We start from the raw sequence: 16688 nt of genomic DNA, 5'->3' as shown, positions 1-16688 counted from the left end.
ATTTCAGACCTCTACTCAAATTGAATTCACTGGAATTTCTTTCTCATTTTTTCCTTTTCTGCCTTGAATTACATTTTTCCCCACTGACTATATAATAAGTTGATTTAACTTCTGATGGCTAGGATAGTTGTAATAATTGATATCTTCCACTGCAGCTGTTTTTGACCAGCTTGAATAAACACATATCTGACAGCTTCTAAATCTAAACACATTATTAAGTTGCAGTCTTTCACAGGTCACAGAATGAGTTACTGGCAAAATGGGATTTTAACTGTGGTAGGGTATGTGTAGGAGAGCTGTCATGAATTTGTCTTCATGGAAAACTAGTTCTGCATCTGATTTCTGTCAAAGAAAATGACTTAAACACCACTCTAAAGCAAAAATCATCATTTTAGACAGCAGTCTTTAATTGACTTACATAATTGGTCAATATATTTAGTTACTTGGACTACATTTTTCAGCTAAATTATGTTGAAAACTCGTCAGGACATTACATTGCTTAAAATTTGAAATTTTGAGCATGTATTACTAAGTTTTAAGAGCTATAGTGGAAAACTAACAAATATTTTCAAAATGTCAGGCTAAAAGAATCATTTTTTGAGCTTTGAATTGTTTGTGGGAGGGAGCAGCACAGAACTGTTTTCTGGAGAAAACCATGGCCTGCCTGTAGGGGCTCTCTTGGCCCATTTCTGTGCCAAAGGTGTGGTAAATCTCCGTAAAGGGCATTCATCCTGGCGAGGACTTTTTTTTTTTTAACATTATAGTTGATTTACAATGTTAATTTCTGCTGTAGAGAAAAGTGACTCTGTTATAAACACACACATATGCGTTCTTTTTTATATCCTTTCTGTTATGGTTAATCAGGATATTGAATATATTCTCTGTGCTATGCAGTATAGGATCCTGTCATTTTCCATTCTGTGTATAATAGTTTGCATCTACTAACCCCAAACTCCCAGTCCACCCTTCCCGCACATCCCTCCACCCTAGCAACCACAAGTCTGTTCTCTATGGCCATGATTCTATTTCTGTTTCATACATATAGGTTCATTTGCGTCATATTTTAGATTTCACAAAAAGTGATATCATATGCTATTTGTCTTTCACTTTCTGACTTTCTTCACTTAGTATAATAATCTCTAGTTCCATCCATCTTTCTTCAAATGGCATTATTTCATTCTTTTTTTTTTTTTTAACAGCAGAGTAGTATTTTGTTGTATCCATGTACAACATCTTCTATATCCATTCATCAGTCAATGGACATTTAGGTAGTTTCCATGTCTTGGCTCTTGTCAAAAGCACTGCTATGATCATAGGGGTGCGTGTATTTTTTTGTATTATAGTTTTGGCGATACATATTCCTAGGGGTAGGATTGTTGAATCATATGGTAATTCTGTTTTTAGCTTTTTGAGGAACCTCCATACTGTTTTTCACAGTGGCTGTATCAGCTTACATTCCCACTAACACTGTAGTAGGGTTCCCTTTTCTCCACACTCCCCTGGTGGCTCAGATGGTAAAGAATCTTCCAGTAATGCAGGAGACCTGGGTTTGATCCTTGGGTTGGGAGGATCACTGGAGGAAGGCATGGCAACCCACTCCAGTATTCTGGCCTGGAGAATTTCATGGACAGAGGAGCCTGGAGGGCTACATACAGTCCATGAGGTCCAAAAAGAGTCGGACATGACTGAATGACTTTCATTTTCCATTTTCTGTACATCCTCTCCAGCCTTTGTTATTTGTAGACTTTTCAATGATGGCCATTCTGACTTGTGTGTAGTGTTACTGGTGAAGCATGTTGATTTTCACAAGATAACATCCTTGTTCTCTTTTTCTCAGCTGCTTGTTAAATATTACTAAACTGCTTTTATTAAATGCCAGGAATAATGACTGCAAACTCCTATGACCAACTCTCAAAGGAATGCTGTGGTGTCACTGACTTCCCTGGTATTCTGAATTCTATGCCTGAATCAAGACAAATCATGAGGGACCACATGGTGCTGGCCCTCATAGAACTGTTCTCTCTTGGGTGCTGTGCTCTTTCAGCTTGTTGGGAATGGGATGGTTACTGTTGAATCTTTAAGTTGCTAGCAAGGTTCTTTTCCTTGCCATCTCACATACATCTTCCTTTGTCAACCTGGCTTTGGTGTCAGTAGTAGAAACCAGGGGATTCCGTCTAGTGATCTCTTCATCTGGGTGGTGACCTGACACCCCTTTGACTGTAACTTACAGTGGGGTGGATTGGTGACAATGGAATATTTTGGAACAGTGGTCCCTCACTTTCTGAATATCTATTCAAACATGTTTCCTCCTGGATGTTGTCTAGTTTCCTAAATACCTCCTCCTACAGACCTTCTTGTGGTTCCTCATTGCTCAAAGCTGCTGTCCTCTCCCACAGAAGAACAATCTTTCATTGAGGATGATAGAATTCTGGCTTCATGTTCTTCTTCTGTCTTAAATTTCTCCCAGATCTTAACAGTTTCTCTATTCACTTTAGCTTCTACTGACTTCTCAAGAGGGACAGCTAAACACTGGTCACAGATCAGAAGAAGGGGAGGAAGTGATGAGTGATCCAATTCCATTTGAAGTACCTAAAATCAAACACATTTCACCATTTCATCTTGAATGTCCATCATGTTTAGCTGCAACTTCAATATCCACTTCAAACTGAGCTTAACCGAGCCAAGTCCAGCCTAGGTTCATTTGCAGTGCAAGGTAAAGGTGATCCTTCATATCTTTCTTTCTATCCCAAAGCTCAGCTCTACATCTCTTGATACCAGTTGTTCAGTTGCCTTGAGGAATTTCTGCAAGACCTCCATAAAGAAAACTATAGAACTTTATTAAGATCTATAAAAGAGGAACTGAACAAATGGAGAGACATATCCCGTCTAAGACAATGGCATAAATATGCCAATTCTTCCCAACTTGAATTATATATTCAAATAAAGTGCGCTCAAAACCATGGAACATGCTAGGTTGTTTTCACAATTTAGACAGAAGACAAAAGGGTAAAAAGTAGCTAAGATATTTCTGAAGTGTGGGGTATCAGTAATGTGAAACTGTGATTAAGACAGTGAGATTATTAGAGGATGGGGAGAGATCTGGGATGGATATTCACATAGTATAAAAGTATTCCCAAATGCTTTTTAATTAGGTTCCAATTAATAGGCTGAAAACACTTATCACATAACTTTATCGTAGAGAAATTGTCCAGACACGAAATTATCCTGCTAATGAAAGTTAAGTTCACCAGTTATGAGGCAAATCAACAACGTGCGCCTCCATAAAGGACACAATGAGAAGGGCACAGAATCGCTGCTGTGCTACTCGGGCCCAGTACGCGTAACCTAAAGGCAGTTATGAGGAAGGCCCCAAACAAGAGACTGTCTACCAAGTAAATGGCCTGTTTCTTTTTTCAAAAGTGTCAAGGTCATGAAAGGCAAAAGAGCAAGGAACTTTTCTAGGCTGGAGACTAAAGAGAGATGACCATGACAGCAACATGTGACCTGGGATTACATCCAGGACCAGGCAAGAAACTGGACAATTAGCATAATTTGAATGGAGTATCTAGTAACATATCAATGTGATTCTCTTGATTTTGATCATTGTATTTAGCTATGTAGGAGACTATCTTTGTTTTTAGGAAATACACACAGAAGTATTGATGAATGATGAGTTGTCATGTCTGAAATGATTCAGAGAAAAAAAAATCACACACATGTGCACATACATTCAGGAAGAGAGAGAGAAGAGAAAGAGAAAAGTAAGACAAATGTAACAAAACATGAATAGCTGTGGAATGGGTAAACAGTATACATAGAAATGCTTTGCATTCTTCTCTCAACTTTCTGTAAGTTTAAATTATTTTAAAATAAAGAGATAAAAGAGTACATCAGGAGCTCCTACAAATAGAAAGAAAAGCATAAATGACACACCCTGAGTTGGGGGTGGCGGGGGGCGGTGGCGGGATGTAGGCAAACGTTTCACACAACAGGACGTACCTGTGGCCAATAAAGCTGGGATGACATTATTTGACATCATTTACGGCTCTGGTCAAGACCGTAATGAGGCATCTTTTTGTATCCATTTACTGCCCCAAATTTAAAAGTCTAAACATATCAAGTGTTGAGAGGATTTAGTTTCAAATAATCTATTATAAATTCCTAGAGGGAGTGTAATTTGTTCCTGTCTGTCTAAATAACAACTTGTCATTTTCTCAAAGTTGTTGAATTGAACATTTGCATAGCCCATGACTCAGCAATTCCATACTGGGAGTACAGCTAAAAAAACAAAAAGCCTCTAATACTTATGCACTTGGGGACCTGGGCAGCATAATCAGAGAAGTACTATTTGCAATAGGAAAACCTGGAAAGAATTCACATGCCTATAAATGGAAGACTAGGTAAAAGAACTGTGGTACATTTGCACCATCAAGAATTTTAGCAATGTAATATGAAACATTCAGAAAGCTAAGATCATGGCATCCAGTCCCATCACTTCATGGTAAATAGAAGGGAAAACAATGGAAACAGTGACAGATTTTATTTTCTTGGGCTCTAAAATCACTGCAGATAGTGATGGCAGCCATAAAATTAAGATACTTGCTCCTTGGAAAAAAGTTATGACAAACCTAGACAGAGTATTAAAAAGCAGAGACATTACTTTGCCCACAAAGATCTGTCTAGTCAAAGCTTGGGTTTTTCCAGTAGTCATGTATGGATGTGAGAGTTGGACCATAAAGAAAGCTGAGCACCGAAGAATTGATGCTTTTGAACTGTGGTGTTGGAGAAGACTCTTGAGAGTCCCTTGGATTGCAGGATCATCAAACCAGTCAATTCTAAAGGAATTCAACCCTGAATATTCATTGGAAGAACTAATACTCAAGCTGAAACTCCAATACTTTGGCCAACTGATGCAAAGAGCCGACTCATTGGAAAAGACCCTGAAGCTGGGAAAGATCGAGAGCAGAAGGAGAAGGGGACGACAGAGGAAAAGATTGTTGGATGGCACCACTGACTTGATGGAGTTGAGTTTGACCAAGCTCTGGGAGTTTGTGAAGGACAGGGAAGTCTGGCGTCCTGCAGTCCATGGGGTCGCAAAGAGTTGGACATAACTGAGTGACTGAACAAAAACAACAATATGAAATGGAAAAAGAAGGCATCCCCAGTCACACACAGCATGATATCATTTTTGTGAAGTTAAAATAACTAAAATATTTAAAATGATGAACATATACTAGATTCATAAAACTAGAAAAATGCAAGGGGATAGTGAATACACAGGATGTGTACTTTTATTGCCATAGAGAAACACACTGCTTTAAAGGTGAATTCATGTTTCTCCAGAAAATAAAATAAAAATTTGGTAAGTGTTAATTAAAAGACCTTTAAAAAAAACTTTTATTCACCAAGTGTCCAAAGTCTTACTGTTTAGCCTTATCCAGTAAACCTGGATTCCTTATCTAGGAAACCCAGTACACAGATTATTCCTGTATATTTTGTGGTTAACAAAATAAGAAATTTTATACTTCTATACTAAAATACAAGCTCCATAAAGACATAAATTTTTGTCTTTTGTGTTTACTATTGTGTCCCAAGGGTCTATAGAAGATAATCAATAAATAATTACCCATGAATAGTAAGTGAATGAATGAAAATCTCTATTTGCCAATGTTTTTAAAGGGTTATATTGCAGTAACATAAAGTGTCCAGTGGGTGGGGCTCATACCGCATTTTGATGACAGTACAACAAAGCAAGAATTGAACATATTTTTTTTAATTTCCATGTCCTTGGGTGAATTTTAGGTGGTTCTGTGGGGACTCTGTAATGAGTTTAGATTTTCTCTGAAGTATACTGATTGGTACCAAACTTAAACCTTTTTAGTTTGGTATTTAATTGTGTTTGATTAACAACTTTCGTGTGTGTGTGTGTGTGTGTGTGTGTGTGTGTGTGTGTGTAGTGTGTGCGTTTGCGCGCGCGCATGCCTAGTTGCACCAACTCTTTGCGACCCCACCAGCTCCTCTGTCCATGAAACTTTGCAGGCAAGAATACTGGAATGGGTTGCCACTTCCTGTTCCAGGGGATCCTGGCGACCCAGGGATCACACTGGTTCCGCTTGTGTCTCTTGCATTGGCAGGCAGATTCTTTACCCCTGAACCACCTGGCAAGCCACAACTTTCTCATAGAAAATTTAAATATTTTGGTTTTTGAGTTAATAAGTGAAAAGTGTGTCCTCTTTAGGAAGTTCAACTCTGTTGCTAACTTTATTTGAAGATTTAATTATGGGTTAAAAAACTAAGGGTGTTAAAGAATGAGAAAAATCACTTTGAAAGAGAATGAGAGGTCAAACAGTGATAAAGAATGTAATATGAATGGTGACTACGCTGACACTGTTGAAAGGAAAGGAGAGTCAAAGCAGTTTTCGCTGTCATTTAGTTAAAAGTCCTGGCATTCATATGAATGCTGTGTACTTCAATTACATCATTAGATTTGTTTAGTTTTCATTTTTTATTGAAGTATAGTTTGAGTTACAGTATTAGTTTCAGGTGTATGGCATAGTGACTCAGTATTTTTTAAATTAAAAATTGTTACATGATAATTGCCATTATTCCCTGTGCTGTACAATGTATTCTTGTAGCTTATTTATTTTATATGTGGTAGTTTGTATCTCTTAACGCCGTACCCCAATCTTGTCCCCCTTTTCCCTCTCCCCACTGGTAACCCTTAATTTTCTGTATCTGTGAGGCTGCTTCTGTTTTGTTATATACATCGACTTGTATTAGTTTTTAGATTCTGCGTGTAAGTGATCTTGGGTGCTAGGGGCTCAGTCATGTCTGACTCTCTGCGACCCCATGGACTGTAGCCTGCCAGGCTCCTCTGTCCGTGGGATTTTTCAGGCAAGAATACTGGAGTGGGTTGCCATTTCCTCCTCCAGGCGGTCTTCCTGACACAGAGATCGAACCCACGTCTTTTGTGTCTCCTGCTTTGAAAGGTGGGTTCTTTACCATTGAGCCATCTGGGAAGCCTGTCATTCAGTATTTGTCTTTATCTGACTTATTTCACTAAGCATAACATTCTCTAGGCCCACCTACTTTGCTGAAAATGGGAGAATTTCATTCTTTATAGTTTTCTTTCTTGAGTCAGTTACTAGATGTTTATCTTCATAGGGCTCCCGTACATCTGCTAACCGGGCCTCTTCCTCTCCCCTCTTTGCTCTTCGGATGCATTTCCACGTGATCTCCAGATCTGCCATTTGTAATATGTGTGCGTCCTTCCTTTTACTTCTCGTTCAGTGGAAGTCTGGCTCTTGTGTGAAGACCTTGCTTTCCCACCCCCTCTTAAGCTGCTTTACCTTCTGCACGCTTCTTGCCACTGGGCCTGGACAAGGACAGGAGGAGCCAGCGGGCCCCTCAGTGCTGTCCCTGATCATTCTCCCGTCCACCTCCTGAAAACCCTGCTTTGAAGTCCTTGCCATCAGATTATTCTACAGCCCCTGCCTGCTGGAGTCCTCTACTTCCTGTTCCTCCTCCTCACTTCTTTAATATTTTTAGCTCCTGGCTCATTGCCCTTTTCTGCTTAAAAGTCCTGTGACGCTTGTTGGTTATTTCAGTATCCAGATGAATGATCTTTTCAACACCCCAGCCCTCAGCTCTTGGTTGCTTAACCTTCTTTTCTCCAGGGATCTTGTCCTTTCCCTTATCTCAGGCATTCACTCCCACGGTCATACCTTTGCCCTTGTGTTTATCAAAAAATTAGTTCCTACCTTACTCTCAGTTTCAAGCACCTACTTCCCCATCACCACGTGCTGTGTTGCTAGCTCACTCTCTCTGATGCGCGGTCCTCACTTTTCCAGCCCCACTGGACCTTCAGTCCGTTGACTGACCACCTTTTTGTCTTCTCTCACTCTCCGTCTTAACCTCATACTACAGCCTTACCTCGCCTGGATTCCATGCTGTGACATCATAGTAACCGCATAGAAATCCCAGATGCCCTTGCCTCATTCTTCGGCACAGATGCCTGGAAAACCCCAGTCCTGGTTAAATCTAGCTCTCTGTCTACTCCACGCCTGCCTCCTTGCAGCCAAACATGATGGATAAAACCCTACACCCATGACTATTGGACTCACTGAAATTCATCCCCATTAATCTCAAGTGGCCCCTCCCCGTTGCCTAGCAGTCCTACTTCATCTTTTTAGTTCATGGCTTCTTCTGCTTTTTTGGACCCTTGTTCTTCAAATTGGGTATTTACAAAGTTAAATAGGTGAGAACAGAATAGAACTGAGTGGAGTTCACAGCACATAATATGAGTAAATATTATGTCATGAAATGCTTATTTCAGTTATTCATATACCGTTTCCCCCCTTATCTCTGGCGTATATGTTCAAAGACCCTGGGTGCATACCTGTAACCGTGGATAGTCCTGAACCCTATATTTACTATGTTGTTTTCGATGGATACACAGCTATGATAAAATTTAATCTATAAATTTGACACAGTAAGAAATCAACTATAATAACTAATGATAAAACAATTATAACAATGTACTATAATATGCAAATATGATCTCTCCACCTCTCTCTCTCAAAATACCTTATTGTACAGATTGAATGCCTTTTCCATAAAGCACTTATCATGCAGTTTGAGGTGCAACAGCAAAAATTCTTTCCTTCACAGTTTCACAGATTTATTCTTATTGAAGATCTTAGGAACGTCAGCACTCAATTTTATTTTTCCATATTAAGTTGAGAACTTTCACCTTTTTAATTTAAGGAAGCACTTTGCAGCTTCTTTTTGGCAGATTTGAATTGGCACCGTCCCTGCTCTTGTGCTTTGGGGCCGCTATTGAGAAATAAAGGTGACTTGAACACAAATGCTTTGTGTTAGAGCAGTCTGTCTGATGGCCAATAAAGATGAGTAATGAACAGGTGAGGATACGATGGATGGATGGACGGATACTGTGTTTCAGCCCAGTCCCTCCATGGCTTCCTAAATCTCATCAATCCTCAAGTTCTCAAAGATATTACTTACTATAGAATTATGTAGTAATTAGTCAGAACCCCTGTCAGCTTCTTTCTGATGCATCATCAATTTCACCTTCTCTGCTAGATAATTTTTATTATTAATTAATTTTTTATTAATATGAAACATTCTGTTCCATAGCTCCCACCTTAAGAACAAATATCAAAACTGAATAAATCCTTTGGTGATTTCTCTTTAGCTGCTGTATCATTTCTCTGCTCCCCTTAACAGCAAAGCTCCTTTAATATGTTGTCCACAGGAGCTGTGTCTGTAGCTCTACTTTCCCCGTTTTTGTTTGTCCTTACTCCAGTGGCCTTTTGTGGTCACTATCCTGCCAAAACCTTTTAATCAAAATGATCGGTGACTTCCATTTTCTTAAATCTGATGAACCTCCTTGGGTGTGACCACACCCTTCTCCTGGAAAAGCTTTCCCCACTGACATTCAGGATGCCAAACACTGCATTCCTGGTCTCCCCACTTTTACCTCCTACCTCATATGTCCTTTCTGGTGAATATTGGAGTGCCCCTGTTGGAGTTCCCAAGATCCCAGTCCTTGGACCTTTTCTCTTGTTTATTTATACATATCCCTTAGAGATTTCATCTAGCCTCATGGCTTTAAATAGCATCTATATACCAATGACTCCCAAATTTATAGAGCACAGACCTTATCCCTGAAATTCCAATTTATACAGCCAGTTGCCTCCAGCCTCTTCAGTTGGGTGCTTCACAGGTGTCTCAAGTTACAATCAAATGTCTTCCTTGTCCCTTCCATCATCTTCCCCATCTCAAGTGATGGAAACTTCAGGGCGAAAACCTTAGTGCCAATCTTGGCTCCTTTCTTTCTTTTACACACTACATCCAGTTGATATTACCAAATTCCACTGGCCCCCTCTTCAAAATATAACCTGAACTCAACCACTTTTTTTTTTTAAACCATCTTTGCATCTGGGAATCAAGCCACTGTGTGTGATAGGTGTTGGGGATATAAATATGAAAAGGCATGCTTGGTTGAAATCATTAATACAATATAGAAGATTAGTGTCATTAGGGCTTCCCTGGTGGCTCAGAAGGTAAAGCATCTGCCTGCAGTGAGGGAGACCCAGGTTCGATCCCAGGGTTGGGAAGATTTCCTCGAGAAGGAAATGGCAACCCACTCCAGTATTCTTGCCTGGAAAATTCCATTAGTGTCATTAGGGAATAATAACTATAGGGTGAGACATGGGGTTGGGAAAGGCTTTGTAAATGAATTGGCATTTGAACTGGACCTTGAAGGATGAATAAATGTTAGCCAGGTGAATACAGGCAGAAGAGAGTTTCAGATAGAGAAGGTAGGGTATGGAGGTATGGAATGACTTGGGAATTGTAAGGGATTTGAGGAGGTTGAGGACATTTTCCTTGTTGGTACCAAGCCCTGAATGGTAATAGTGGAGCACTTGAGAGAGAATCAGGATGTAGATGTTTTCAAGAAGCATTTTCAGTTCATTCAGTGACCATTTAGAAGGCAAATGTGGGTCAAACATGTGCTATACAGTCACACAGTCACATCTCTGATGTTTTGATGGATGTCTTCCTGACTGTCAAACCTAAAAATAGTTCTAACATTTGAAGTTCTTTAAACCCTAACCATACATAATACAGTCCAGTTTACCCAGAGTTTTAAAACAAATACAAATACATTGCCTGTGATCTTAATAATTTTAGGTTAATATAGTAAACAAAAACTTATTGCATATGTTCAGTATACTAGCCACTGCATTTAGTGTTGCGAGGAATAAAAAACAGTATGTCAAGCCAGGACTTATCATACTCAATGTTAATAGAAGAAACTTAAATGCATATTACTAAGTGAAAGAAGCCAATCTGAAAAGGGTACATACCATGTGATTCCAGTTAATATGAAAAGACAAAAACTGGAAAGACAGTATGTCTGGAAAAGACAAAACTATGGAGACAACAGAAAAGATCAGTAGTTTCCAGGGGCAGAGATGTGGAGGGATAAATGGGCAGAGCATAGAGGAATTTTAGGGCAGCGACAGTAGTTTGTATGATATTATAATGGTGGATATATGTCCTTATACACATGCCCAAACTCAGAATTTACACCACCAAGGATGAACCCTAAACTAAACTATGAATTTTAGGTGATTATGGTGTATTAATGTAAGTTGCTGCTGCTGCTGCTGCTACTGCTAAGTCATTTCAGTCGTGTCTGACTCTGTGCAGCTGTAGTATTCTGGTGAGTGATGTTGATAATGGGGGACACTATACATTAGTGGGGGCAGGGAGTATATGGAAAATCTTTCAATTTTGTTGTAAACCTAAAACCGCTTACTTTAAAAAATAAAGTATAAAAAGGTCAAGGTTTATATTCATAAGGGTCTTATTTTCTTTTAAGGAGTAATATGATAGAAATACCGACTTCCCAGCTAGCACTAAGTGGTAAAGAAACTGCCTGCCAGTGCAGGAGATGTAAGGGGTCCAGGTTTGATCCCTGGATGGGGAAGATCCCCTGGTGGAGGGCATGGCAACCCACTCCAGTATTCTTGCCTGGAGAAGCCCATGGACAGAGGAGCCTGGCAGACTACAGTCCACAGGGTTGCATATAGGTCTGACTGAAGCAAATTAGCATGCATGCACACATGTGATAGAAATATAGATCAACCTACTGTATAACACAGGGACTTATACTCAATACCCTGTAATAAACCATAATGGAAAAGAATATGAAAAAGAATACATATATGTATAACTGAATCACTTTGCTGTATAGCAGAAATTAACATTGTAAATCAATCATACTTCAATAAAATAAAGAAATATAGATAAGAAGGCTAGAAAGAATTTTGCCTTCCTGAAAGTGTCCATTCAAGAAGTTTTGAAACAGTAAAGAAAACCATGAAGAACTAAAGAGCCTCTTGATGAAAGTGAAAGAGGAGAGTGAAAAAGTTGGTTTAAAGCTCAACATTCAGAAGATCATGGCATCTGGTCCCATCACTTCATGGGAAATAGATGGGGAAACAGTGGAAACAGTGTCAGGCTTTATCTTTTTGGGCTCCAAAATCACAGCAGATGGTGACTGCAGCCATGAAATTAAAAGACGCTTACTCCTTGGAAGAAAAGTTATGACAAACCTAGATAGCATATTGAAAAGCAGAGACATTTACTTTGCCAACAAAGGTCCATCTAGTCAAGACTATGGTTTTTCCAGTAGTCATGTATGGATATGAGAGTTAGACTATGAAGAAAGCTGAGCACTGAAGAATTGATGCTTTTGAACTGTGGTGTTGGAGAAGACTCTTGAGAGTCCCTTGGACTGCAAGGAGATCCAACCAGTCCATCCTAAAGGAAATCAGTCCTGGGTGTTTATTGGAAGGACTGATGTTGAAGCTGAAACTCCAATACTTTGACCACCTGCTGTGAAGAGCTGATTCACTTGAAAAGACCCTGATACTGGGAAAGATTGAAAACAGGAGAATGGGATGACAGAGGATGAGGTGTTTGGGTGGCATCACCAACTCAATGGACATGAGTTTGAGTAGGCTCCGGAGTTGGTGATGGACAGGGAGGCCTGGCGTGCTGTGGTTCATGGGGTCACAAAGAGTCGGACACGACTGACTGAAAAATAAAACAATAACTTATAACAATTAATTAGCAGATTAAAAATACTAGCATTTACCAGTCTATAAGTTTTTCAGCATAAGACAGCTCTAGTGTAGATATCTATTTTTCCTTCATATCTTCTGTTTCAGAAGATACGTCTTTTTTCATGTCCAAGGTTAGTCTTTCACTCGAGGCCCTTGCTGACTTTCTGCTGGTGTCCTCTGGGATGCAGAGTCACCATTTACTCATTCGCGTATTCAGTTAGCAGACCTTGTGCACTTGTGTGTCAGGCACTATGCTGAAACTGAGGAAGAAGAAAAGAAAAAGACAATCCAAGGCACCACAGAGCTCATTTTTAGTGAGTTTTCTTTTGTTTTCCTTTTTGTTTGCTCTAGTGGCTTCTTCTCCCCAGTTCCCAATAGGCTCATAACTCTTCTATCTTAATATAATTTTCCTTTGACCAAGGAACCACCACTTTTCCCAGCTCACCTCTAATATTACTTACCCTCTTTATTTTTCTTCCCCTCTCATTCAGCTTCTTTAAGGGTCATCCCACACTCATTGTCTTCCCATCCTCACCTGCTTTTCATATTTCAATTCTCTGCAATTTGGCCTCAGGCCCATCGTCCCATGGAATCCTCCCTGCCTATGTAAGCATCGGCAGATGGCCTTCGTCCAGCCAAACTCAATGATTATTTTCCTGCCCTTATCTGTTTGGACTACTCTACTGCAATTTTCACTTCTAATTTCTTTCTTTCAAACTCTGTGTCCTTGATTTTTAGCAATTACTCACCCCTGGTCATGCAACTTCTTCCTTCTTCCTTTGACCATCTTCCTGGAAACTCCTCCTTTGCCTCTTCCCTACGACCCTGAGCTCTGTTTTTGGTTCTTTGCTTCTGCCTCTGTACATGCTCGCCTCAAACAATCTCATTTTCTTTTATGGTCTTAGATTTCCTAGTCTGATTATAAGAGCCTGGGTTATATTTCAAACTGCCCACTGCACACATCTGTTTACATATCAAACTGTCTACTGCTTATAGTGACTTGATGTCCCCCCAGATATCTAACCTCTACATGTTGCAACTGGAGCTCATTTTCTTCTCTATCCCACTCCAAACCTGTTCCATCTCTGTATGTCATTACCTTCTTCTCTCCCCTTCTCCCCAGTTCTGTCATCATCAAAGATACTAATCCTAGGTCTATGTTTCCTAAATTGATCCCCTATCCTTCATCTTTATTACAATTGCTTTAGTTCATGTCATCACCATCCCTTGCTTATATTACTTATAGCTTTTAGCCAGTGCCGTACTGGCTTCCCCAATGGCTTAGCAGGTAAAGAATCTATTTGCAGTGCTGGAGACATGGTTTTGATGCCTGGATTGGGAAGATCCCCTGCAGGAGGAAATGGCAACCCACTCCAATATTCTTGCCTAGAGAATCCTGGTGGGCTCCAGTTCAAAGGGTCTCAAAGAGTTGGACACAAATGAGCTACTGAACACTACTACCATACTCTCTCATAACTGCATGCCCTTTGCCTAAAGTGCCCTTTCATAAACAGATAGACATTCATCCTTCAAGACTTTCTCAAGAGTCATTTTCTCTAAGAAGTCTTTTCTGAACTGTGCAAAATTTTATTTTATTGTATTCAATTAATTTTATTGCACTCACTTTAAAAAATAAACTATCTACTGATGGGTCTTCTTTACCCCATTATACAGTAAATTCGGAGAGTGAGTATCAGTTCAGTTCAGTTCAGTCGCTCAGTTGTGTCCGACTCTTTGCGACCCTATGAATCGCAGCACGCCAGGCCTCCCTGTCCATCACCAACTCCCGGAGTTCACTCAGACTCATGTCCATTGAGTCAGTGATGCCATCCAGCCATCTCATCCTCTGTTGTCCCCTTCTCCTCCTGCCCCCAATCCCTCCCAGCATCAGAGTCTTTTCCAATGAGTCAACTCTTCGCATGAGGTGGCCAAAGTACTGGAGTTTCAGCTTAGCATCATTCCTTCCAAAGAAATCCCAGGGCTGATCTCCTTCAGAATGGACTGGTTGGATCTCCTTGCAGTCCAAGGGACTCTCAAGAGTCTTCTCCAATACCACAGTTCAAAAGCATCAATTCTTCAGCACTCAGCTTTCTTCACAGTCCAACTCTCACATCCATACATGACCACTGGAAAAACCATAGCCTTGACTAGATGGACCTTTGTTGGCAAAGTAATGTCTCTGCTTTTCAATGTGCTATCTAGGTTGGTCATAACTTTTCTTCCAAGGAATGAGTATAGGGACATGCGTATAGACCATGAGTATAGGGACTAACTCAGTGCCTGGCATATAGGAGGTCATCGGGCCTAAACGTGGCTTAGATCTTCCCACTTGGCTGCAATCTACTAGCTTTACTACATCACAGGATGCTTGGCCTTTTCCACTTATTAAATGAATGTTGACAGGGTGCTTCCTGTACATGGGCACTGTGAAGGAGTGATCGCAATGTGCCTCTGTTGCAAGTGGATTAATTGTGACCACAGTGGGGTTTAGGAGGAGGGTAGTGGGAGGAACCAAACCAGAGAGGTAATCCAGGCCAGATCATGAAGGCCATGCACATAATGAGTTTTGCTCAGAAAGAACATTCTTTGGCAGGTTGAAAAAAGGATGATGAGAGCAAGCAAGTCGAGCGCAGAAAAGTCTCTCACAGAAGCAAATGTATTATTTAAATCACATCTCATTATGATGTGTCTACTTGGGTTGTACTAACTTGCCAATAGCAGACCGTTCCTTTGAAGTGTGTATTGAATTATATTTAATCATGTATTCATCCTATAACACTATGATTATTGGGTGCTAAATACTATGCATATGATATCTTGGGGATCCTGATGTATGGACACTGTCCTTGGCCTCAGAGAACTCATGGTCTAGTGGTAGTACTGGATGAAAGAATGGACTGATGACTCAGCATCAGTGCTGTGGGAGGGGTGAGCACAAATTGCTTATGGAGAACAGAAGGGGAATGACCTCTTACTTGGGAGTCAGTGGAGCCCAGGGAGGGCCACTTGGAGTTATGGCTTTGAGTTCAATTTTGAAGAATGAGTAAGGTTTAGCTTCTCAAATAAACTGGAACCTTGCCAGATCACTCCAGTCAGTGAGAACAGCTTGTGCAAAGACTCAAATAGGACAGCTAAGTTTTCAATGGCTTGAATTTATGGTTCAACGGGTGGTAAGGCCAGGAATAAGGTAGGAGGGGCAAGTGGGTAGGCCGTGTTGAAATAAATTTTATCTTGACTGGTATGTCACAGAAGAGAGAGGAATTCTGACCTGCTTTCATTAATGAATTAGGTAGAACAAGGTAATATTTAAGAAACTGAAAGGTAAACAGTAAGATAAATCATCAAAATCATAAGGGCTTTTTGGTAGAAATATATCCTAAAGAAAGGTTAGTGAGTCTTTGGTCACCAGTCCATATTTCTTGGTTCTGATCTGTCTCTGAGTCATACTCTAAAAACAGAATCCAAGAAATCCTGCAGTTTTCCAGAGGCCCAATAGTTCCTGTAATAATGACTCTCCTGATGTTTCCTGGATATGGGTAAGTCCCATATTTACAGACTTATAAGTCAGAGAGTTTCTTCAACTTGCACCCCCAGTTCACCATGCCATGTGCCTCAGGCGAAGTAATGCCTAGGCTGGCAGAGGAAGGAAGGGGACCTTGATGGTGGCCTTTCCTGTCTACAATATTATCTTCTCCTGGATGCACAGATTCAGTCAAAGTTGAATTTTTTATTCCAGGGTAACTTGAGTTCATTAAAATACTGTATGATGTACCTTGAAACAAAATAGTTACTTACCTAGCAAAGTGGTGAGGGTGTCTCTACTGTTTACAGACCTCCACCTTTAGGCTGGGCTGTGACCCTGACAGAGAAGATGAGGAGAGAATATAGTTTTAGAATATAATAGGTGTGCAACTGCCTGAGTGGGATTTTCTGTGCTGGGCTTCAAGAATGCTGTGAATTAGAACCTGTTCTTTCAGATGGAAATAATACTGGTTTCCTGGTTGTTGGTGGATGTTAAACGTTAGTTTT

The 16688-nt window shown here is 40.2% G+C and overlaps 1 long non-coding RNA gene across 1 annotated transcript; it reads right to left on the bottom strand.

The window, feature by feature from the left end:
* Positions 1-386: 386 nt before the first annotated feature.
* On the bottom strand, positions 387-8350 carry LOC133247611 (uncharacterized). The gene is made up of 2 exons (XR_009736445.1): positions 7786-8350; positions 387-2589 (listed from the first exon to the last, which is right to left on the bottom strand). It is a non-coding gene; the product is annotated as an uncharacterized LOC133247611 (long non-coding RNA).
* Between the last annotated feature and the right edge of the window lie 8338 nt (positions 8351-16688).

The sequence above is a fragment of the Bos javanicus genome, chromosome 5 (assembly GCF_032452875.1).
Source record: "Bos javanicus breed banteng chromosome 5, ARS-OSU_banteng_1.0, whole genome shotgun sequence".
Taxonomy (NCBI): domain Eukaryota; kingdom Metazoa; phylum Chordata; class Mammalia; order Artiodactyla; family Bovidae; genus Bos; species Bos javanicus.
This window is presented reverse-complemented; position numbering and strand designations above follow the sequence as displayed.